Here is a 26,925-nt window from a genome sequence, read left to right as displayed (position 1 = left end):
TAGCCCAAGACAACCAGCCGAAGCTGCAAGCAAAGAACAGCGCCGCGAAGCCGAGAAAGGACACTGGAAAATGGTGCGAGTTCCATAAGTGCTCCACTCACAACACAAGTGAGTGTCGGGCCAAGCAGTCACTGGTGGCTGAGCTAAAGGTTTCAGAATCAGATGCATGTTCCGACTCTGAGTCAGAACCCGATAAGGGGTATGAAAAAGGGAAGCAGATCATTGATGCGGATCCCAGGGCCACTGTTGCTACCGCAAAGATCCAGAAAAATGAACCCGAAGATCCAGAGGAGGAGGAGCGTCTCTTCCACTCCCAAATGTGGGTAAAGGGCTCCCCGATACAGTTCATTGTTGATAGCGGGAGTCAAAAGAACCTCATTTCGGCAGAGGTCGTGAAGCGGTTGGGCTTACCGACCATAGCACATCCACAACCATACACCATTGGGTGGCTTCACCAAGGACGAGATCTTCGCGTGAGCCAGCAGTGTCGCCTTCCATACAACATCAAGCCCTTCACGGATGAGGTATTGTGTGACATTGCTCCCCTTGAAGTTTGTGATGTATTACTAGGACAACCATACTTGTGGAAGCGACATGCTGTGTATGAATCAAGGCCCCGTGCTGTTATTATTACATTGGGAAATAAGTTGTTCAGGATACCAGAGGTAGCACCACCTACCGCCATCTCTTTGATTACTGCAAAACAATGCAGTAAGATCATTTCCAAAACCAGGAAATTTGTTTTCCTGATGATACGCCCTCAAGGAAAGAAGAAGACAGTGGCCGCGACCTCTAGATGGGGTCCCTCTGCACGACAACTACAGATGGACAAGATTGTGGAGGAGTACGAGGACATCTTCACCTCCCCGGTAGGGGTTCCTCTGCACTGTCAAGTCAAGCACTCCATCGATCTGACCCCAGGTGCGCCGCTACCCAATGGACCAATTTATCGGCGCTCCGTTCTGGAGAACAATGAAATCAAGAGGCAGATTCAGGAGCTCCTGCAGAAAGGTCACATCCATCCGAGTTCATCGCCCTGTGGGAGCCCGATCGTGTTGGTACAGAAGAAGGATGGGACGTGGAGACTCTGTATTGACTATCGGGCGCTGAACAAGATCACTGTCCGTAATAGGTACCCGATCCCGCGGATTGATGACCTCCTAGACCAACTAAAGGGGGTGAAATATTTCAGCAAGATCGATCTGAAGTCAGGATATCACCAGGTACCAATCGAACCCTCTGATGTGTGGAAGACTGCCTTCAAATCCAAGGAGGGCCTCTTCGAATGGTTGGTTATGCCTTTCGTATTGACGAATGCTCCTGCAACCTTTATGAGACTAATGGATGACATCTTGCGGCCATTCACCAACTCCTTTGTAGTAGTATACTTGGATGACATTTTGATCTTCAGCCAGAGTTGGGAAGAGCACCTCCACCACATCCGACAGGTTCTCCAAACACTGCGGCAACACAAGCTATGTGCCAATTTGGAGAAATGCACTTTTGGCATGACCCAGGTTCAGTATCTGGGATACATCATTGATGAACAGGGGGTGCATGTCGATCCAGCCAAGATCCAAGTCATTCGGGATTGGCCCTCTCCAACCACTCTAACAGAGCTCCGCAGCTTTCTACGTCTTGCCAACTTCTACCGCAGGTTTGTGTTGGGGTTTTCTCATATTGCTTGGCCCTTGAGTCAAGTCACCAAGGGAGGGGCGAAAGCAAAATTCTTTTGGTTTGAATCTCAACAGAAGGCATTCATGGAGTTGAAGGATTGCCTCTGCACGGCACCAGTGCTCGCGTTACCATATTTACAACAACCATTTGAGGTCGAGACAGATGCCTCTGACTATGCTGTTGGGGTATTCCTTACTCAACATGGACATCCAGTGGCATATCACAGTGAAACACTTTCAGAAACAGTCCGAAAGTACCCCACTTATGATAAAGAGATTCAGTCAACCACCAATCATGGTGTTAACCACCGTGCTCAACTCTTGTGGGCACGAGACTTTTGATTGGCCACTTCTCTACAAAAGCGACCCAAAATTCGGCCACACATACTAGACACTCTTGGAGGGTCGGCATGTTGCAGATTTTCACCTCCAGGGCTCCCTATTATGCCACCTTAGTCACCTTTGTGTTCCTTCAAGCGAGCGTGCCAAGATGATTTGGGAAGCACACTACAGTCGGGCTGCTGGGCATTTCGGGGTCGAGAAAACAGTGGCAGTACTGCAAAATTATTTCTATTGGCCGAATCTTCGACAGGATGTTGGGAAGTACATCAGATCATGTACTGCCTGTGCCATTGCCAAACTGACCATTAAGAAGCACGGCCTCTATACCCCGTTGCCTACCCCTAGTCGACCTTGGGAATCCATCTCCATGGATTACATGTCAGACCTTCCTTCCACTAAGCATGGAAATGACTGTGTTTTTGTGGTCGTCGATAGGTTCTCGAAGATGGCCATTATGGTGGCCTGCAAGAAGAATATCACAGCAGAAGCCACTGCTAAACTCTTCTTTGAACGAGTGTGGGTGCACTTTGGGATCCCACAGTCTATCATCTCAGATCGGGACAGTCGGTTTCTCAGCACATTTTGGTCCAGTCTCTGGTCAATGCTGGACACCAAACTCACGAAGTCCACAGCCTTCCATCCTCAAACTGATGGCCAAACAGAGGTTTTCGATAGGATGATTGTGCACATTCTGCGCATGTATAACTCAAAGCATCCACGCACATGGGACGAGAGCCTCCCCTATGTTCAGCACAGCTACAACTGGGCTCTTCACAGCTCCACTGGCCATAGCCCTTTTCAGGTAGGTTTGGGATTCCAGCCACTATGCCCCATTGATGTGGCCATGCCACTTGCAGATACTCACATAAATTAAGCTCATGTCCAGTCCGAAACAGATAAGGCCACCATCTTTGTTGAGCGCATCCAACATATTCGCCAGCGGGTCCATGACATTATTGAGAAATCAAATGCCAAGTACAAGCAGCGACATGATCAACATCGGGTGCCACACAAGTTTCAGGTGGGCGACAAAGTCTGGTTGCATTTGCAAAAGGAACGCCTTACTAGAGCCTATCGGAAATTGAGACCACTCCGATATGGTCCTTACACCATTACTAAGGCTATGGGAGACAATGCATTTGAGCTCAGCATTCCCCCATTCCTTGGCCTACACCCAGTGTTCAATGTGGACCGTCTTCGGCCATACTTTCCACCATTGCTAGACACATCCGACATTGCAGAACAGCTCAAACCCACAGAATTAAATCCAGATTGCATGGAACAAGCTGCAACTGATCGGATCATGGACACACAGATCAAGAACACTCGCCAACATAATATCCAACTGTATCGAGTTGTCAAAGCAGGCCAACTCCTTCAGCAGGGCAAGTGGCTCACTAGGGAACAAGTTCAGCAAAAGTTTCTTCATCTCATGGAGGAGCTCAATGCAATGGGGACCATTGCTTCCTAAGGGGGGAGGAATGATCCAGGTGGATATTGGTGGCCACCTGCCAAGCCCACATGGACCCCCACCATTGTCTTTCTCAGCATTTTCAGTTTCCTTATTTGTAGCACAACTTACTATTTTTAGCATTTTTTCGGGTCCTGAACTTCCGGAGCCGTTTTGAGGCCCTAAACGACGTTTTTTGGCGAATCCGAGGGCAGCATGCATGGACCCATGTTTCCCGTTCCAACAATGGTAGTGCTCGGATAGATCTTTCTAACGAGCTATTGTATGCGTCAAACGGAGATCATATGCCAAAGTTACGACCCCGGGAAGTTGATGTACCAATTTACCCCAAACGGGGCCCACAGTTTGGCGTTTCATCTCCTAGGGTTAGGTTTTGGAATGTTAAGGGTTTTCCATTGTTTCTCAACAATAAATAGGCCTTCGAGCCTCATTGTAAGACAGTTCAGAGGCATGTAGCCCTCACATCTCTTCTCAGAGATAAGCTACCATCGGCCTAGCTGGTTTATTTCCATTTCTGGTTGTAAGCATATTTCAGTATTTTCCATTAATGAAATGAAGTATTATTTCCGTTGCATCTTTGTGTATATGGTTATCTCTGCAATTTGTTGCGTTCCTGTTTAAATCCGGATCAGTGGTATCAGAGCGGTCTGCTTTTTCTCTGTTTTTCTTTGCATGTCCCCAACAAGGTCGGGATATAAGGAGTTAGGGCTTGAACTGGTTGAACCTTTGCAAGACCAGCCTCGCAAATCCCGACGGCCTCCCATGGCGGATGAGAAGAAAGACGAGGGGGCAGGAGATCCCATCAAAATCTTGCTGGAAGAAGCCCTCGAGCGACAACGGAACGCGATGATGGACAGCTTTGCCCAGATCCTTCAGCGGCTACCCAGAAGCGACGCATCGGCTTCCAGCAGCTACTCTGGAAACGCCACACCCTTTAAGGTACAAGTTAATTTGAAATCCCCATATTCGAGGGTCAGATAGACGCAGATGCCGTAGATAAATGGTTAAATCTGCTAGAGGGATATTTTTCTGTTCATGAATTTTCGAGTCGGGAAAAGATTGTTTTTGCTCTTCTCAAAGCAGCCCCCCACGTCAAGAACTGGTGGGAAACCTACTGCGAGCAGAAGGATGAAAGTACTGGTTCACTATTTTCAGCTGCACCCACCTGGGATTCGTTTCGGGATGCCATCCAGGAGCAGTACTACCCTGTTGGAAGCTATGAGGATGAATACATAAAGTGGACCACGTTGCGGCAGGGAAGGGACCAAGACGTGCTGGAGTTCACCAATCTTTTCCATACCCTTCGCACAAAGTTGGGTATCAAGGATTCGGAGCAACATTTGATACTCAAATATCGTGGCTGCCTACACAAGTACATCCAGGAAGAAATACAATTCTTAAACATCCCCTCGCTTGGCGCAGCACACCGATATGCCGTCAAGGTCGAGCAGAAGTTTAAACAAAAGAAGCGAGACTTTGGATCTGCGAATCCAAAGCAGGGGAAAGGTGCCCCTAAACCACAGAACAAAGGACAAATCCAAGGCGGGACAGCCCACGACAACCAGCCGAAGCTGCAAGCAAAGAACAACGTCGTGAAGTCGAGAAAGGACACTGGAAAATGGTGCGAGTTCCATAAGAGCTCCACTCACAACACAAGTGAGTGTCGGGCCAAGCAGTCACTGGTGGCTGAGCTAAAGGTTTCAGAATCATATGCATGTTCCGACTCTGAGTCAGAACCCGATAAGGGGTATGAAAAAGGGAAGCATATCATTGATGCGGATCCCACCGCCACTGTTGCTACCGCAAAGATCCAGAAAAATGAACCCGAAGATCCAGAGGAGCAGGAGCGTCTCTTCCACTCCCAGATGTGGGTAAAGGGCTCCCCGATACAGTTCATTGTTAATAGCGGGAGTCAAAAGAACCTCATTTCGGCAGAGGTCGTGAAGCGGTTGGGCTTACCGACCATAGCACATCCACAACCATACACCATTGGGTGGCTTCACCAAGGACGAGATCTTCGTGTGAGCCAGTAGTGTCGCCTTCCATACAACATCAAGCCCTTCACGGATGAGGTATTGTGTGACATTGCTCCCCTTGAAGTTTGTGATGTATTACTAGGACAACCATACTTGTGGAAGCGACATGCTGTGTATGAATCAAGGCCCCGTGCTGTTATTATTACATTGGGAAATAAGTTGTTCAGGATACCAGAGGTAGCACCACCTACCGCCATCTCTTTGATTACTGCAAAATAATGCAGTAAGATCATTTCCAAAACCAGGAAATTTGTTTTCCTCATGATACGCCCTCAAGGAAAGAAGAAGACAGTGGCCGCGACCTCCAGACAGGGTCCCTCTGCATGACAACTACAGATGGACAAGATTGTGGAGGAGTACGAGGACATCTTCACCTCCCCGGCAGGGGTTCCTCTGCACTGTCAAGTCAAGCACTCCATCGATCTGACCCCAGGTGCACTGCTACCGAATGGACCAATTTATCAACGCTTCGTTCTGGAGAACAATGAAATCAAGAGGTAGATTCAAGAGCTCCTGCAGAAAGGTCACATCCGTCCGAGTTCATCGCCCTGTGGGAGCCCGATCGTGTTGGTACAGGAGAAGGATGGGATGTGGAGATTGTCACTGTATTGACTATCGGGCGCTGAACAAGATGACTGTCCGTAATAGGTACCCGATCCCGCGGATTGATGACCTCCTAGACCAACTAAAGGGGGCGAAATATTTCAGCAAGATAGATCTGAAGTCAGGATATCACCAGCTACCAAACGAACCCTCTGATGTGTGGAAGACTGCCTTCAAATCCAAGGAGGGCCTCTTCGAATGTTTGGTTATGCCTTTCGGATTCACGAATGCTCCTGCAACCTTTATGAGGCTAATGGATGACATCTTGCGGCCATTCACCAACTCCTTTGTAGTAGTATACTTGATCCAGGTGGATATTGGTGGCCACCCGCTAATTCCACTTGGATCCCCTCTAGTGCTTCTTACAGTTTTTATCAATTTCCTTAATTATAGCACAGTTCACTATTTTTAGCAGTTTTTCGGGTCCTAAGCTTCCGGAGCCGTTTTGAGTCCCTAAACGACGTTTTTTGGGAAATCCACCGCCAGTGATTTTTCTGATAAAAATAGTCTTTTCCGTCGTAGTCCTCGGAGAGATCTTTCCTACGGGCTATCATGCACGTCAAACAGAGATAGTATGACCAATTCGCGACCCCGGGAAGTTGATGTACCAACTTACCCAAAAACGGGGCCCACAATTTGGCGTTTCATCTTCTAGGGTTAGGTTTTGGAATGTGAAGGGTTTTCCATTGTTTCTCAACAATAAATAGGCCCTCGAGCCTCATTGTAACACAGTTCAAAACAGTTCAGAGGCATGTAGTCGACACATCTCTTCTCAGAGATAAGCTACCATCACCCTAGCTGGGTTATTTCTATTTGTAAGCATATTTCAGTATTCTCCATTAATGAAATGAAGTATTATTTCCGCGACATCTCTGTTTTTATGGTTATCGCATATTATTATTTATGTTGCCTCTCTGTTTTTATGGTTATCGCATCTCTGGATTTATGGTTATCTCCGTAATCTATTGCGTTCCTGCTTAAATCCGGATCAGTGGTATCAGAGCGGTCTGCTTTTTCTCGGTTTTTCTTTGCATGTCCCCAACGAGGTCGGGATATAAGGAGTTAGGGCTTGAACTGGTCGAACCTTTGCAAGACCAGCCTCGCAAATCTCGACGGCCTCCCATGGCGGATAAGAAGAAAGACGAGGGGGCAGGAGATCCTATCAAAATCTTGCTCGAAGAAGCGCTCGAGCGGCAAAGGAACGCGATGATGGATAGCTTTGCGCAGATCCTTCAGCGGCTACCCAGAGGCGACGCATCGGCTTCCAACAGCTACTCTGGAAACGCCACACTGTTTAAGGTACAAGTTAATTTTGAAATCCCCATCTTCGAGGGCCAAATAGACGCAGATGCCGTAGATAAATGGTTAAATCTGCTAGATGGGTATTTTTATGTTCACGAATTTTCAAGTCGGGAGAAGATTTTTTTCGCTCTTCTCAAAGCATCCCCCCACGTCAAGGACTGGTGGGAAACCTACTGCGAGCAGAAGGATGAAAGTACAGGCTCACTATTTTCAACCGCACCGACTTGGAATGACTTCCGGGATGCCATCAAGGAGCAGTACTACCCCGTCGGAAGCTATGAGGACAAATACATCAAATGGACCACACTGCGGCAGGGACGAGACCAAGATGTGCCGGAGTTCACAAACATTTTTCATACCCTTCGCACACAGTTGGGTATCAAAGATTCTGAGCTGCATCTAGTACTCAAATACTGCGGCTGCCTACACAGATACATCCAGGAAGATATGGAGTTCTTGAACATCTCCTCACTCGGCACAGCATACCGATACGCTGTCAAAATCGAGCAAAAGTTCAAACAGAAGAAGCGAGACTTTGGATCTGCAAATCCAAAGCCCAAAGGACAAAGCCAAGGCGGGGTGACCCAAGACAACCCGTCGAAGCCGCAAGAAAATAACAACACCACGAAGCCGAAGAAGGACACAGGAAAGTGGTGTGAGTTCCACAAGAGTCCCACTCATAACACAAGTGAGTGTCGGACCAAGCAGTCGCTGGTGGCCGAGTTGAAGGCTTCCGAATCAGATGCATGTTCCGACTCTGAGTCAGAACCCGACAAAGGGAATGACAAAGGGAAGCAGATTATTGATGCGGATCCCAGCGCCACTGTTGCTACTGCCAAGATCCAGAAAAATGAGCCCGAAGATCCAGAGGAGGGGGAACGTCTTTTCCACTCACAGATGTGGGTGAAGGGTTCGCCGCTGAAATTCATTGTCGACAGTGGCAGCCAAAAGGACCTCATTTCAACAGAGGTCGTGAAGCGGTTGGGCCTACCAACTACACCACACCCACAGCCGTACAGTATCGGTTGGCTTCACGAAGGACGAGATCTCAAAGTTCGCCAGCAGTGCCGCCTTCCCTACAGCATCAAGCCCTTCACAGACGAGGTATTGTGTGATGTTACACCTCTGGATGTTTGTGATGTACTATTAGGCCAGCCATACTTGTGGAGGCGACATGCTGTGTATGAGTCAAGGCCTCGCGCTGTCATCATTTCTTTGGATAATTCATTATACAGGATACCGGAGGTAGCCCCACCTACCGTCACCTCTTTGATCACTACTAAGAAAGGCAGCAAGCTCATCTCACAGACTAGGAAATTTATTTTCTGTCTAGTTCGTTCCCAATGTAAGGGGAAGATCGTTGCTACATCCATGACCCCCGCGAAGGGTTCCTCCACACAGCAGCAGCAACAGAGGGATACAGTCATGACAGAACACAGGAACAACTTCTCGTTACCTGGAGGGGTACCACACAAGTTTCAGGTGGGTGACAAAGTTTGGTTACATCTGCAGAGGGAGCGCCTTACCAGAACCCAACAGAAACTCAGACCACTTCGACATGGTCCTTACACCATTACCAAAGCTATGGGAGACAATGCATTTGAGCTCAGCATTCCCCCATTCCTTGGCTTGCACCGGGTGTTCAATGTCGACCACCTTCGGCCATACTTTCCACTATTACTAGACACGTCCGACATTGCAGAACAACTCACACCCACAGAGTTAAATCCAACTTGCATGGAACAAATTGCAACTAATCGGATCATGGACACACAGATCAAGCACACTCGCCAGCAGAATATCCAACTGTATCAAGTTGTCAAAGCAGGACAACTCCTTCACCAGGGCAAGTGGCTCACCAGGGACCAAGTGTAGCAGAAGTTCCCTCATCTCATGGAGGAACTCAACGCAATGGGGACCATTGCTTCCTAAGGGGGGAGGAATACTGATCCGTATTTAAGCAGGAACGCAATAGATTACGAAGATAACCATAAATCCAGAGATGCGATAACCATAAAAACAGAGAGGCAACAGAAATAATAATATGCGATAACCATAAAAACAGAGATGCCGCTGAAATAATACTTCATTTCATTAATGGAGAATACTGAAATATGCTTACAAATAGAAATAACCCAGCTAGGGCGATGGTAGCTATCTCTGAGAAGAGATGTGTCGGCTACATGCCTCTGAACTGTTTTGAACTGTGTTACAATGAGGCTTGAGGGCCTATTTATTGTTGAGAAACAATGGAAAACCCTTCACATTCCAAAACCTAACCCTAGAAGATGAAACGCCAAATTGTGGGCCCCGTTTTTGGGTAAGTTGGTACATCAACTTCCCGGGGTCGCGAATCGGTCATACTATCTCCATTTGACGTGCATGATAGCCTGTTGGAAAGATCTCTCCGAGGACTACGATGGAAAAGACGATTTTTATCAAAAAAATTGTTGGCGGTGGATTTCCCAAAAAACGTCGTTTAGGGCCTCAAAACGGCTCCGAAGTTTAGGACCCGAAAAACTGCTAAAAATAGTAAATTGTGCAATAATTAAGGAAACTGATAAAAACTGTAAGAAGCACTAGAGGGGATCCAAGTGGAATTAGCGGGTGGCCACCAATATCCACCTGGATCAATACTTGGATGACATTCTGATTTTCAGCCAGAGTTGGGAAGAGCACCTCCACCACATCCGACAGGTTCTCTAAACACTGCGGCAACACAAGCTATGTGCCAATTTGGAGAAATGCACTTTTCGCATGACCCAGGTTCAGTATCTGGGATACATCATTGATGAACAGGGGGTGCATGTCGATCCAGCCAAGATCCGCAGCTTTCTAGGTCTTACCAACTTCTACCGCAGGTTTGTGTTGGGGTTTTCTCATATTTCTTGGCCCTTGAGTAAGGTCACCAAGGGAGGGGCGCAAGCAAAATTCTTTTGGTCTGAATCTCAACAGAAGGCATTCATGGAGTTGAAGGATCGCCTCTGCACGGCACTAGTGCTCGCGTTACCAGATTTACAACAACCATTTGAGGTCGAGACAGATGCCTCTGACTATGTTGTTGGGGCAGTCCTTACTCAACATGGACATCCAGTGGCATATCACAATGAAACACTTTCAGCACAGCTACAACCGAGCTCTTCACAGCTCCACTGGCCATAGCCCTTTTCAGGTGGGTTTGGGATTCCAGCCACTATGCCCCATTGATGTGGCCATGCCACTTGCAGATAATCACATAAATTCAGCTCATGTCTAGTCCGAAACAGATAAGGCCACCAGCTTCATTGAGCGCATCCAACATATTCGCCAGCAGGTCCATGAAATTCTTGAGAAATCAAATGCCAAGTACAAGCAGCGACATGATCAACATCGGGTGCCACACAAGTTTCAGGTGGGCGACAAAGTCTGGTTGCATTTGCAAAAGGAACGCCTTACTGGAGCCTATCGGAAATTGAGACCACTCCGATATGGTCCTTACACCATTACTAAGGCTATGGGAGACAATGCATTTGAGCTCAGCATTCCCCCATTCCTTGGCCTGCACCCAGTGTTCAATGTGGACCGCCTTCGACCATACTTTCCACCATTGCTAGACATATCTGACATTGCAGAACAGCTCAAACCCACAGAATTAAATCCAGATTGCATGGAACAAGCTGCAACTGATCGGATCATGGACACACAGATCAAGAACACTCGCCAACAGAATATCCAACTGTATCGAGTTTTCAAAGCAGGCCAACTCCTTCAGCAGGGCAAGTGGCTCACCAGGGAACAAGTTCAGCAAAAGTTTCATCATCTCATGGAGGAGCTCAAAGCAATGGGGACCATTGCTTCCTAAGGGGGGAGGAATGATCCAGGTGGATATTGGTGGCCACCTGCCAAGCCCACCTGGACCCCCACCATTGTCTTTCTCAGCATTTTCAGTTTCCTTATTTGTAGCACAACTTAATATTTTTAGCAGTTTTTCGGGTCCTAAACTTCCGGAGCCGTTTTGAGGCCCTAAACGACGTTTTTTGGGGAATCCAGGGGAAACATGGGTCCATGGAATGGACCCATGTTGCTTGTTCCAAAAATGGTAGTTCTCGGATAGATCTTTCTAACGAGCTATTGTATGCGTCAAACGGAGATCATATGCCAAACTTACGACCCTGAGAAGTTGATGTACCAATTTACCCCAAACGAGGCCCACAATTTGGCGTTTCATCTCCTAGGGTTAGGTTTTGGAATGTTAAGGGTTTTCCATTGTTTCTAAACAATAAATAGGCCTTCGAGCCTCATTGTAAGACAGTTCAGAGGCATGTAGCCCTCACATCTCTTCTCAGAGATAAGCTACCATCGCCCTAGATGGTTTATTTCCATTTCTAGTTGTAAGCATATTTCAGTATTTTCCATTAATGAAATGAAGTATTATTTCCGCTGCATCTCTGTGTATATGGTTATCTCTGCAATTTGTTGCGTTCCTGTTTAAATCCGGATCAGTGGTATCAGAGCGGTCTGCTTTTTCTCTGTTTTTCTTTGCATTTCCCCAACAAGGTCGGGATATAAGGAGTTAGGGCTTGAACTGGTTGAACCTTTGCAAGACCAGCCTCGCAAATCCCGACGGTCTCCCATGGCGGATGAGAAGAAAGACGAGGGGGCAGGAGATCCCATCAAAATCTTGCTCGAAGAAGCCCTCGAGTGACAACGGAACGCGATGATGGACAGCTTTGCCCAAATCCTTCAGCGGCTACCCAGAAGCGACGCATCGGCTTCCAACAGCTACTCTGGAAACGCCACACCCTTTAAGGTACAAGTTAATTTTGAAATCCCCATATTCGAGGGTCAGATAGACGCAGATGCCATAGATAAATGGTTAAATCTGCTAGAGGGATATTTTTCTGTTCATGAATTTTCGAGTCGGGAAAAGATTGTTTTTGTTCTTCTCAAAGCAGCCCCCCACATCAAGGACTGGTGGGAAACCTACTGCGAGCAGAAGGATGAAAGCACTGGCTCACTATTTTCAGCCGCACCCACCTGGGATTCATTCCGGGATGCCATCAAGGAGCAGTACTACCCTGTTGGAAGCTATGAGGATGAATACATAAAGTGGACCACGCTGCGGCAGGGAAGGGACCAAGACGTGCCGGAGTTCACCAATATTTTCCATACCCTTCGCACAAAGTTGGGTATCGAGGATTCGGAGCAACATTTGATACTCAAATACCGTGGTTGCCTGCACAAGTACATCTAGGAAGAAATACAATTCCTAAACATCCCCTCGCTCGGCGCAGCATACCGATATGCCGTCAAGGTCGAGCAGAAGTTTAAACAAAAGAAGCGAGACTTTGGATCTGCGAATCCAAAGCAGGGGAAAGGTGCCCCTAAACCACAGAAGAAAGGACAAAGCCAACGCGGGACAGCCCAAGACAACCAGCCGAAGCTGCAAGAAAAGAACAGCGCCGCGAAGCCGAGAAAGGACACTGGAAAATGGTGCGAGTTCCATAAGAGCTCCACTCACAACACAAGTGAGTGTCGGGCCAAGCAGTCACTGGTGGCTGAGATAAAGGTTCCAGAATCAGATGCATGTTCCAACTCTTAGTCAGAACCCGATAAGGGGTATGAAAAAGGGAAGAAGATCATTGATGCAGATCCCACCGCCACTGTTGCTACTGCAAAGATCCAGAAAAATGAACCCGAAGATCCAGAGGAGGAGGAGCGTCTCTTCCACTCCCAGATGTGGGTAAAGGGCTCCCCAATACAGTTCATTGTTAATAGCGGGAGTCAAAAGAACCTCATTTTGGCAGAGGTTGTGAAGCGGTTGGGCTTACCGACCACAGCACATCCACAACCATACACCATTGGGTGGCTTCACCAAGGACGAGATCTTCGCGTGAGCCAGCAGTGTCGCCTTCCATACAACATCAAGCCCTTCACGGATGAGGTATTGTGTGACACTGCTCCCCTTGAAGTTTGTGATGTATTACTAGGACAACCATACTTGTGGAAGCGACATGCTGTGTATGAATCAAGGCCCCGTGCTGTTATTATTACATTGGGAAATAAGTTGTTCAGGATACCAGAGGTAGCACCACCTACCGCCATCTCTTTGATTACTGCAAAACAATGCAGTAAGATCATTTCCAAAACCAGGAAATTTGTTTTCCTGATGATAAGCCCTCAAGGAAAGAAGAAGACAGTGGCCGCGACCTCCAGACGAGGTCCCTCTGCACGACAACTACAAATGGACAAGATTGTGGAGGAATACGAGGACATATTCACCTCCCCGGCAGGGGTTCCTCTGCACTGTCAAGTCAAGCACTCCATCGATCTGACCCCAGGTGCGTCGCTACCCAATGGACCAATTTATCGGCGCTCCGTTCTGGAGAACAATGAAATCAAGAGGCAGATTCAAGAGCTCCTGCAGAAAGGTCACATCCGTCTGAGTTCATCGCCCTGTGGGAGCCCGATCGTGTTGGTACAGAAGAAGGATGGGATGTGGAGATTGTCACTGTATTAACTATCGGGCGCTGAACAAGATCACTGTCCGTAATAGGTACCCGATCCCACGGATTGATGTACCAATTTACCCCAAACGGGGCCTACAGTTTGGCGTTTCATCTCCTAGGGTTAGGTTTTGGAATGTTAAGGGTTTTCCATTGTTTCTCAACAATCAATAGGCCTTCGAGCCTCATTGTAAGATAGTTCAGAGGCATGTATCCCTCACATCTCTTCTCAGAGATAAGCTACCATCACCCTAGCTGGTTTATTTCCATTTCTGGTTGTAAGCATATTTCAGTATTTTCCATTAATGAAATGAAGTATTATTTCCGCTGCATCTTTGTGTATATGGTTATCTCTGCAATTTGTAGCGTTCCTGTTTAAATACGGATCAGTGGTATCAGAGCGGTCTGCTTTTTCTCTGTTTTTCTTTGCATGTCCCCAACAAGGTCAGGATATAAGGAGTTAGGGCTTGAACTGGTTGAACCTTTGCAAGACCAGCCTCGCAAATCCTGACGGCCTCCCATGGCGGATGAGAAGAAAGACGAGGGGGCAGGAGATCCCATCAAAATCTTGCTCGAAGAAGCCCTCGAGCGACAACGGAACGCGATTATGGACAGCTTTGCCAAGATCCTTCAGCGGCTACCCAGAAGCGACGCATCGGCTTCCAGCAGCTACTCTGGAAATGCCACACCCTTTAAGGTACAAGTTAATTTTGAAATCCCCATATTCGAGGGTCAGATAGACGCAGATGTCGTAGATAAATGCTTAAATCTGCTAGAGGGATATTTTTCTGTTCACGAATTTTCGAGTCAGGAAAAGATTGTTTTTTCTCTTCTCAAAGCAGCCCCCCACATCAAGGACTGGTGGGAAACCTACTGCGAGCAGAAGGATGAAAGTACTGGCTCACTATTTTCAGCCGCACCCACCTGGGATTCATTCCGGTATGCCATCAAGGAGCAGTACTACCCTGTTGGAAGCTATGAGGATGAATACATAAAGTGGACAACACTGCGGTAGGGAAGGGACCAAGACGTGCCGGAGTTCACCAATCTTTTCCATACCCTTCGCACAAAGTTGGGTATCAAGGATTTGGAGCAAAATTTGATACTCAAATACAGTGGTTGCATGCACAAGTACATCCAGGAAGAAATACAATTCCTAAACATCCCCTCGCTCGGCGCAGCATACCGATATGCCGTCAAGGTCGAGCAGAAGTTTAAACAAAAGAAGCAAGACTTTGGATCTGCGAATCCAAAGCAGGGGAAAGGTGTCCCTAAACCACAGAACAAAGGACAAAACCAAGGCGGGTGTAGAGCCTCTAACTTACACCTAATCATCCATTATTACCTACAGTTTTCCCTCACTCATCTCTCTCTTTTGCCTTATTTTCCTTGTAAACCTACCCAGATCATTACATTTGATGTCTTTAAGCATGATTAAGTGAACTTTGCTAATGCGTGACTGTTTTGTTTAGATTTTGACATATTTACAGAGATTCTGCAGCTGTCTGGCAATTCCGCAGCCATTCAACGATTCCGCAGCCATCTGGTGATTCCGCAGCCTTTTTGTTAATCTCAAGGTTCCATGTGTCATTTTGCAAAACGAACCACATGGGCACGTGGCAATAAAGGTTCTCAAGGTTCTTGTGCTATTGGTTCGGTCAGCCACATCATCTACACCTCCGGTCAACGAGGGTCAAGCCACGGTCAACAAAGGCAGCTTAAACGGTGTTGCGTAAGCTGGGTCACGTCAATGCAACTGGTGATTTGTCCGTGTTACGCAGGTTGTGGGAGACATAATCCAGTCCTGGATTCAATTCCCATGACGACCAGAACCTCCAGCTCATCCACGAGGCTTATGACATGTTGCTGAACCTTTATTACGCATGACAGATTAGTTAATTTTCAGTTTCTAGCTTTACGCATTAGGCAATCGTTTAGATGCCTATAAAAACTAGCGTCTGTGTACGCTTAAGGTTACTTTTTAGTTGTTGTGTTTTATGAACTTGTTATAATTTTAGTGCATTTCAAGACTCTGTTTTGATAGTGTGGTTCTAGCACTCTTGACTGTAATTTTCTGCATATGGAGTAATAGAAGACAGTGTTGTTCTGACATTTTCAAATCCTTGAGTCTTCTTTGGGTTTTATGAATGGAGGGCCCCCGTTCATGACAGCCCTTGTATAGTATTTTATGTTCATATTCTTGCTATTTCCTTATTTTCCATTCAGCATTTCCTTTTCTTTGAAACATGTACAGCTTGATTCACTTTCATTGTCATTTCATTTGCAGCATTCACTTTGACTGATCAGATTTTTTTTTCTGCATGTTTTTAAACCCGGGATTGTGTGTGTGTTTGTGTATTTGCTTTATATCTAGTGGTAGTTTCAGTTGTCTTATTCATAGTGCTGCCTTTTACTCTGTTTTCTAGTTTAGCTTTTAGTTTAGTTTCTCAAGTTGTATGCTAACTGATTAATGGTCTCTTTATCATAAACTGTTTATCTTTAAGAGAGCAGAATACTAATGAATTACAGCTTGTTTTGAAGTAGTCTTGGCTTATATCACTTACTCCTTTTTTCCACTTGTTACACATAACCATGTATGTTGGAAGCAGAATGATGGAGAAAGGCATAGTGGTGTTATAATTTGTCATTTAGAGCTTTATCATTTCTTAGACTTATCTTTAGCTACTTCCTAATCGTGTTTTACACAGTACTATGTGTTAGAAGCAGAGAGTTAGGAAGAGACAAACATTATCATTGGTCTTTGAAGTGATTTTCTTATCTTTTTATTTGCAGCAACATGAGTAGTGACTAATGCCATTAGAAAGTGGTTCTTTGCTTTCAGCTCATTTCAAGTTGTTTATTTCTTTCAAGCTTTTCCTTTTCAGTAAGTAGTTAGAAACCACCAATCACACACCCTCACTCATCTAGAATTCACCTTACACACATTATCACTCATCTGTTTATAAAATCATCACTCCATCTTAGGAAGATAAATTAACCACAAACAACACCCCAAATGACAAAAATCTCTAAGAGGTTGCTTAAGTACATATAGTACACCTTCACTTCATCAGCTTACGAGCCCCGGGTTGACATTTAATGACATCAATTTAGAAACACTAAAGTGACTAAACATTTTGGCGCCGTTGCCGGGGAAGTGAAATTAAGTAGCCATATTCTTAGAAAAAAAAACATAAAAATTTCAAGGAAAGAAGTTGATAACCTATCAAAGTATGCTCTCCTCTTGCACTTCAAGGTGATCTGGAGGATCAGAAAAGAGAAAGTTATTGATTTGGTAGTTTCTTGAGTATGCTCTCTTCTTGCACCTAGAGTGAACTGGAAGATCAGAAAAAGAACTATTAACTTGACTTGAAGAAAAATAATAAAAAATGACATGCATAGAGCTAGAGATTCTAGAGGAAGGTTTTTAGCTAGAGCTCGAAGTTCAATTTTTACAAGTCCATCTGCTTCAAGGGATAGACAAGAGACACCTCCCTTATCTACAACCGACACTCCTAGTCCTAGAATTCCTGGAATTCAAGAGCCAAAAGTTGACTCTCCTACACCTTCTATTGAGTTTGAACCAGGAAGAGACTCTTCTCTTTCTCCTACAGAAAGACCAATTGTAATTGAGGAAGTTGAATCATCTGAAGAAGAAGGAGAAATCTCTTATCATTCACCTTTTGTAGAGGAACCAGAAGATTTTGAAATCCCTAGGAGAACCATCATGGCAGAGGAAGAAGGAGGTGGTAGGGGTAGAGGTAGAGGTAGAGGACGAGGAGGAAACAACAACAATAATGGAGGTAGAGGTCCCCTTGGAGGAGGAAATAGAGATGGGGATAATTCATTTGGGTTTCCCATTGTTAATGAGGATTCCCGAGCTACTATGAAAAACATATCACCATCTGTCCTCCCAAACTTCCATGGGTTAAGGACTGAGGACCCTGAAACATTCTTATTTGAGTTTGAAGTGGTGTGTCGAACTTATGACTACCTGGATGACTCTCAGAAACTCAAATTGTTCCCTTCAACACTGAAGGATCAAGCCTTGAAATGGTTCATGGGGTTACTCACTCAATCCATTAGGTCTTGGGATGAAATGAAACAGACATTTTTGGATAGGTATTTGGACTATTGTATGCCTACTAATCACAAGGACGAGGTTTTTAAAATGATACAAAGAGAAGATGAGAGCTTAGAAGATTTACTTGAAAGATTTCAATATAACTTGAAAAGAGCAAAAATGAGTAGCTTGGATGAAGAGACCTTAAAAGCCCTCTTATTAAAAGCCATTAAGGATGAATGGATAGATATCCTAAACATGATGGGAAAAGGGGATATTTCTCAACTTTCACTCAATGATATAGCAGAACTTTGTATCCATCTCTCAAGAGGCAAATCAAAAACTCAAAAAGGGCCTAGAGATCCTTCTCTCCTTAGGGCAAATAAATCTGCAACAGGATCAGTGAGTAGGGCTGAAATCAGCAATATGCTTGATGAATTTAAAAATGACATCTTAGGGAGTCTTAGTGAACAACTAGATACCCTTAAGATTCACAATAAACAAAAAGCAGAAGCTGAGGCTTTGGCTATCTTTTGCCCGAAATGTAGAAAGAAACATGCTTTAAGGGAATGTCCCTTAGATGCACACGTTGTAGAAACATGTGTAATTTGCTCAGAAACTCATGAGACCAAGGATTGTCCTTCAATTCCTGGCCTCAAAGCAGTCTTTCAAGAGGATCCAAACACACTTGAATCTCTCTATTTTATTGCAAGGAGACCTTGGCAAGGACAACAGAATCAAGGGTTTAACAACTCTATGAATTCTCAATCCCAACCAAATTGGAATCCTTGGCAACAACCTTGGCCTCAACCTCAAAATGCTTTTCAAGCATGGATGCAAAGCATGCAAAATTCTTATGGGAGATTTGCTCAATTCTATCAATATCCTCCATCATTTCAGAATCAGCAGGCTCCACAACTTCCAAATCAAGGTCAACAACTATCATTGCCATACCCTCAACAACAACAACCTCCTCCACAAAATCAAAATTCTCAACTATCGCTTCAATCCCAGCAGAAATCAAATCAACTTCCCTCTCAGCCATTACCAAATCCAAATAATAGGAACCCTCAAAATGCTTACATGATGGAAGGTCAACCATTCCCTACCTATATGGTTGTTCCTCTCAATGAAGTACAACTCAGATCAGGTAGAATCTGTTACACTAAAAAATGTCACCATGGTTATTTACAGTCGGTATGGCTCTATCAACAGTCATACTACCCTCTTGAGCAAGTCTTATGTCTCAGCTATTCATGTCAAACTCCAAGAAAGAGAGAAAGTCTTTATAAAACATGTTTATCTCTGGGTACGCAGGTTCTCTCAAGCATTGCCTGCGGGTACGCACCTTTTGTTCATAAGGTCTGCGTCCAAGGACGCTCTGTATCTAAAGGGGTAGGTGCGTCCCTCTGAAAAGGTTAAAATGCGCAAGTTTTATCTTCAAAAACTTACTTGTGGTCATTTCTAGAGCATTCTAGAAGGTTGTTTGATGTGTATTGAGCGCCTCCAGATGGTTCATGCACTCCTATCAAAGAGGAACTTATCCCATCAATAAGGGAGTGATCCCATCCAAAGAGGGGACTATCCCATTGATGGTGGACCTGATTAACTTCCTCTTGAGCACTATAAAAAGAGGCATTGAGCCAGAAGGAAGAAGGTTGAAAGCTATAGATTTCTAAGGGTAAATGCTGCAGGAATTAGGACTCCCATTTAGAAGCTTGTGAGGAGAGATTGTCATCTTTACTTGTTCTATTTGGAAGTGGGTGAGCTTTGTCAAAGTAGAGGAAGACTCTTGTGGACCCTGGAAGGAGCTTGCACAACACCAAGGCTCAGGTTGTAATGGTTCCTTTTGATTACCTTTAATGCAAATTGGTCCATTCTTCTCAATAGCTTGTTGTTAATGGGTTATTTCATGTACTCCTTGGTCTATGTGTTGAATATGCTTTGTTTTATGTTATAATCAGGTGCTATTTAATTGTTTGACTGTTGGTGATTGCAGGTTTTGGAGAAAGGGAGGAGCTCATCCGGATCAACAAAGCTTGGACTTCTACAACAGCGTTTGGACAAAGGTAAGAACGAAACACTTGATTTCTCATATCATAATGTATGTTTAGAGAAGGATAGCTCCAGTTTGTTTTGTTTGTCATTAGAATGTCTTAGACTTCTAGGAAGGTCAGCTGTGTCCGCACCCTTGACTAATTCCGTGTGACAGAATCTTAGATCAACCTTCTACAAGTGTTCAACAACCAAGAATTTCTGAGGAAGAATCTCTCAAAGTCAATAAGGGTTCTGAAGTATCACTTCAAAACCAAAATATCCAAAAAGAAAAAGAAAAAGAATCAACCTATACAACTCCCATAGTTGAGCAACCTACACCTTTAGCTACACCTCCTTTTCCTGAAAGATTACAAATCGACAAAGGAGTGGAAAAGCAGATATGGGTGCCTGACTATAGTTTCCTAGATGAATTCAAGAATGTCTGTATCAAGATCCCCTTGTTACAAGCCATTAAAGAAATTCCCATTCTAGCAAAGACAATAAAGGAGTTGAGTTTGAAGAAAACAGGAAAAAGAACCAGAGATACTAAAAGGATACATCTAGTTGGAAAAATTGCAGACATAATGATGGGTAAGATTACCATGCAAAAATATGTGGACCCCGGTAGCCCTATTGTCAAAACTCATATTAATGGGGTTGAAATCCCAAATACTTTGATTGACTTAGGAGCCGCGATCAACATCATGAGTAGACAGACCATGGATCAGTTAAAGCTTCCTAACCTTCTCTTTACACCTACTTTGCTGCAGCTTGCAGATAGATCAATCATTAAACCTGATGGTGTATTGGAAGATATTCCAGTCTCTCTAGATTCTTGGGAATATCCAGTTGATTTTATGATTTTAACTCCCAAGAATAATCTAGGAGGACATGCTCTTATTTTAGGAAGACCTTGGCTGGCCACAGCTGATGCTTTCATAAGTTGTAGGTCTGGGGACATGTATATATCAGATGGTAATTCCACCAAGAAATTCAACTTGTATCCTCCAGCAAAGGCAATAACAGAAATAGGAGAAGATGAGTGGGTTGATGATGAGGATACTATTCAACCTGTTCTAACCATCTCTGAAATCAGTGAGGATAGTCAAATTCTAAATACATTAGAAAATTTTGAAATACCTTTAGAATATGACTCTACACAGTTTCAGTTAGACGCAGACATTGAATATCTCTCCTCTAGACAGATGTCTCTCTTCTCAATGGAAGAGTTTGGTAGTTCTACAGTTGAAATCCTTCCAGGAAAAACATTGAACATTAATAAAAACTTGGAAAGTCCACAACAAGAAGAATTAACTAAATTGTTGCAAAAACATTCCACTGCCTTTGCATGGGAATACACTGACATGAAAGGAATCGATCCTAAGACTTGTATTCATCACATCTATATTGAAGAAAACAGCATACCTATTAGGCAACCACAAAGAAGGATGAATCCAAACCTTAGGGAAATCGTGAAAGAAGAACTCCAGAAATTGCTCAAGGTAAACTTCATTTACCCCATTTCAGATAGCCAATGGGTTTCTCCCTTGGTTATAGTGCCCAAAAAGAATGGTAAATGGAGAGTTTGCATTGATTATCGAGAATTGAACAAGGCAACCTTAAAGGATCATTTCCCTCTACCTTTTATTGATCAGGTACTAGACACTTTAGCAGGTAAAAAGTATTTCTCATTCTTTGATGGTTTTAGTGGGTATAATCAAATTCAGGTAGCACCTGAAGATCAAGACAAAACCACATTCACTTGTCCTTGGGGAACTTTTGCCTACCGAGTACTCCCTTTTGGATTGTGCAATGCACCCGCTACATTTCAAAGGGCTGTACTAGGAATTTTTTCAGATCTGATTCATGATTGTGTAGAGGTATACATGGACGATTTCACAGTTTATGGTAATACATTTGAAGAAGCTTTGGAAAAATTGGAAAAAGTATTGGTAAGATGTAAGGAAACAAATCTTTCTTTAAGTCATGGAAAGTGTTTTATGATGTTTACTGAAGGGATTGTTTTAGGACATCATATTTCAGGAGATGGGATTAAGGTTGATAGATCCAAAGTTGAAGTCATCTCTAAGTTACCTATTCAAAATTGCCAGAAGGATGTTAGAAGTTTTCTTGGGTTTACTGGGTATTACAGAAGATTTATTGAAAACTTCACTAAGATAGCATCTCCTCTTTTCAAATTACTTACCAAAGACTGTGAGTTCAAATGGGATCCCGAGTGTCAATCTGCTTTTGAAGCTTTAAAGACTAGAATATCTGAAGCACCCATCTTAAGGGGGCCAAATTGGAAACTCCCTTTCCACATTTCTACTGATGCTTCAGATATAGCTCTAGGAGTTGTTTTGGGACAAAAGGATTTGATCCCTTATGCCATTTATTACACAAGTAAGAATTTGACTCCCACTGAGTTAAATTATACTGTTACAGAAAAAGAGTTCTTAGCTGTGGTACATGCGATCAATAAGTTTAGACACTACATAACCGGCTATGAAACCTTTGTCCATACTGATCACTTTGCCATAAGATATTTAATGAACAAACCTGTTACTAATGGTAGAGTTACAAGATGGCTTTTACTCTTACAAGAATTCAACATTACTATGTTAGATAGACCTGGAAAACAAAACACAGTAGCTGATTTCTTGTCTAGAATCCAAAACACTAATGAAGATTCTCCAGTAGAAGATAAGTTTCCAGATGAATACTTGTTTGCAGTGACTACCAAGACTCCTTGGTATGCAGATATGGTTAATTATCTAGTTACAGGGAAGCTACCTCTACACTTATTTCCTAATGAGAAAAGGAAAATCATTCAGGAGAGTTCACATTTTTCTTGGATTTCTAATGAATTGTTCAAAACAGGGCCAGATTGTATAATCAGAAGGTGTGTTTGGGAAGATGAAATGCCTGACATCCTTAAGGCATGTCATGATGAACCATGCGGCGGGCACTTTGCTGACAAGAGGACAGCTTATAAAATCCTTTCTCTAGGATATTATTGGCCTTCTCTCTTCAAAGATGCAAAGCAGTATGTTAGAAGGTGTGACAGCTGCCAAAGAGTTGGGAAACCAACTCCTTCAAATGAAATGCCTCTACAGCCTTAGGTATGCATCGAACCCTTTGAGAAATGGGCTCTAGATTTCGTTGGACCAATTAATCCTCCATCAAAGAAAAAGAAGTATATACTGGTTTGTACTGATTATGTTACTAAGTGGGTAGAAGCGAAAGCATTGCCTTCTGCCACTGAAAATTCAGTTGTTCAATTTCTTTTTGAGGATATTTTCACTCGTTTTGGTGTCCCAAGGGAAATTGTGACAGATCAGGGCAGCCAGTTTACATCTAAATTGATGGAGAAGCTGATGGAGGAATATAAGATCAAGCACAGAACATCTACTCCATACCATCCACAATCAAATGGCCAAGTGGAATCTACCAATAAAGTTCTTGAAGGCATTATCACCAAGACTGTTCATCTTCATAGAAGAGATTGGGTGGAAAGGCTCCCTGAAGCCTTATGGGCCTATAGAACTACATGGAAGAACACAATAGGACATTCTCCCTATGAACTTGTTTATGGGAAGGAAGTCCTGCTCCCCATTGAGTTCAAAATCAAGACCTTCAAGATGGCAGTCCAATTGGGAATGAGCCTCACAGAAGCCCAAAGACACAGAATGGACCAGCTAAATGAGCTAGATGAAATAAGGCAAGATGCAATTCTAAGGACCGATCTAGTTCAGCACCAAAGATCTAAATGGCATGATCGTCATATCAAAGAAAGAAAGTTTCAGAAAGGAGATTGGGCTCTATTGTTTGATTCAAAGTTCAAATACTTCAAAGGAAAGTTTCAAACTCATTGGCTTGGGCCATATGAGATTGATGAAGTCTTTAGCAATGGAGCAGTTCGAGTGAAAACTATTGATGAATTTCATACTCCTCTTATTGTAAATGGCCATCGCTTGAAAATCTACCAAAAGCCATTCTCAAAAGAAGAGTTTGTCAAGTTGTTTAAAGAAGATTCTGCAATCAGGTTGGTGGAGAAGGATTCTTCTCCTCCATCAGCCTAATCTTTGGTTTTTGAAAAGAAAAAAAATAAGGAAAAAAAATAAATGTATAAGCCTGAAAACCAATCTTTGATTGGCAGTCTTATGCAGAAAACCTAAGGTGAAAATCAGGGTCACCTGACACCTCATGTTTTCCAAAAAAAAAATATCTCCTTATTCCATCTCATTTCATCATTACAACCATTTCATTCACCATCTCATTCATTCAATCACTCTCACTCCACCTCATTTCTTTCCATCCATCCATCCATTCATTACATTTCATTCCATCAATAAAGTTTTTTTTTAGATAACTAAAGTTGTTTTGTGCAGCTGGAGGGTACCACTGCAGTTTCCGCAGCTGTCTGGCAATTCTGCAGCCATTCAGCAATTCCGCAGCTCTCTGCACCTGCATAAAAGAAACACAGTCTGTTTGAAAAGAAATTTACAGTTCAAAAGTCATCAACAATAAGTGAAAAAGAGTCATGCAACAACAATAAAACAATGAAGGGTTAGTGGCAAATGATCAAAGGCAATCCAAGCGCGGATATGAGGTATGATCTAAATCCTAAACTTACGGTTATCTCATTTTGAAAAGTTTCCGGGTTATGTTTTTTGCCATTTAATGTAATGATTACCAGTCTTTCCCATCATGCGACCAAAAATCCACGTATCCCCCACACTTATCGGTCCTATTCATCACGATTTTGAAACTCAATTGCGGCTGCTCCTCCATTAAGGTTTTTGTACCTAAGTGACGTAGACTACTGTAATACGTCTCTCTACATCATAATCCCGCAGCCAAGTGTAAAACTATGACCGAAGCCTAAGGACCTAACCGTTTCTACCCATCATTTCATAACCCTCCTACGCTCGTATCATTCCATTCACGTTGTTTCATTTCCACAGTTCCCTTATTCCGCTGTGCTCACTACGCTGCTACCTTAGCCATACTCTGTTTTACTTCTTCCTCTCTGCTAATTCTGATTATCAGTGAAAGTATGTTACGGTTGTTACATTAGAGCCGTAAATTTATTGTGTTAAGGCCACTGTTGAAGCCGTGTAACCTTTTTTCCAAAAGTTTTAGAACAAAGCCGTAGAGCCAATGGGTAAACTCTTAAGAGCAGAACCAGAGGGTTCAAAATTTCTGGAGGGATATCCTCAAGTTAAAGAGGCTTTGCAGAAAGCAAACTGGCTCCAATGCATCCAGAAATTCAGAGGTTACCACAAAGAGGTTATGAAGGCCTTTGCACGTTCCTTTAGAGACAAAGACAATCAAGTGGAGATAGGGGACCTAAAGTTTACAGTCACTAAGAGCAGTATAGCACAGGCCACTTCACTCCCACAAACTGGAGAAAGATGGTTTAAAAACATATCAGTACAAGACCAACAGTGGAAGCAAATCTTAAAGAATCCAGGTATGGATACCAGCATTTTTACAAAAGGGATTCCTGTTACTTATGTCAAGGAAGAATGGACAACTTTACTTTTATTAGTGCAAAAATTCTTTACTTGTGAGGGAAGGTTTGGAGTTTTATATGTTTACCATGCCAAAGTCATGATGCATTTCTTAGGAGATGATATTAACCTTCCATATTTTCTACTCTCAAGTCTTAGAAAAATGTGTTCAATTGTCCAAAGGAACCCAAGAAACATTGAACCACATCTGTATCATCATGGTCTTGTTAAGATGCTAGTTGAGGAACAGTTGAAAGCAAAAAGAGATACCTGGGAGAGATTTCTTGTGAGAAACCATTTCGAAGAGGCAGGAGAAGCCTCTGTGCCTAGAAAGAGTAGAAGAAAAAGAGAAGAGGCTACCCCTGAAACTGTTGTCCAAGAAGAAACTGTCCAAGACCCTGTTGAAGAAGAAAATGTTGCCCATCATTCTGAACATGAAATTGACCCTGAACCTGCTGAAGACATTGATCAAACAGCTCAAGAAATCATTGAAGAAACCCTGCAAGAAATTGTACAAGAAGCTGCTCAAAAGAAAAAGGAGAGTAGGAAGAAACAAAAGAAAGATAAAGGAAAATCCATAGCTCAAGAAACCTACCTTACTCCTGAAAATTCCAGTGAAGAAGACACTCAGCCCTTAGCACAAAGAATGGCCAAACTCCATGAGACTGCCCTTTCCAAGAAGGTGGAAAAACAAAAGCAAAAGGCACAAAAAGAAAAACAGAACATCACCACCGTGAGAAGGAGCAGAAGGATACAAGACAAAGTGGGGGCCACAAAGGGTAAAAAATCACTCATCATTGACTTGAGCACACCTGAAAAGGTTGCTACAAGACTTGACTTTGAGAAAAGCCCTCCACACGCTGAGTATGTTGAGACTAGTCCTCCACGTGAGGAAAGTCCTTTTGAGCATGAACCTGAATATGAACATGGATCCGAATTTGAGTATGAGCCTAGTCCAAAGAAGTCACCAGAGGTTGACCCAGATCAGCAGAAAGTTTATAATTACCTGGAGACGTTAGAACAAGCAGCTGTTGGTCCAAGCACTGTTCAACCTTTGGAGCAGCAAGTTCAATCACTGAAGCAAGAAGTATTTGAGCTGGAGGTACTAAATCGCCACATCAAACAAGAAAATGAAAGACTGAAGGAACAGAGCAATGTGGACAAGATGGTCCAAGATAATACCATGCTTCATATGGGCCTTTGGCAAAAGGAAACCAAAAAGCTCAAGAAGAGATGCAGGAAGTTAAACAGAGCTTTGATCAATTTAAAATTCAGATGTTTGATGAAAAGACCAAGAGTCAATGTGGCCACACAGAGGAAGAAGAGAAGACTAGATGTCTTAGCAGAGGCATCTCAGCAGGTGGATTGAACAATGTTTTCGTTGCATGAGGACA

Source organism: Pinus tabuliformis, chromosome 9 (assembly GCF_031772625.1).
Source record: "Pinus tabuliformis cultivar Carrire ecotype Pingquan chromosome 9, CPIR1, whole genome shotgun sequence".
NCBI classification, from domain to species: Eukaryota; Viridiplantae; Streptophyta; class Pinopsida; order Pinales; family Pinaceae; genus Pinus; species Pinus tabuliformis.
This window is presented reverse-complemented; position numbering follows the sequence as displayed.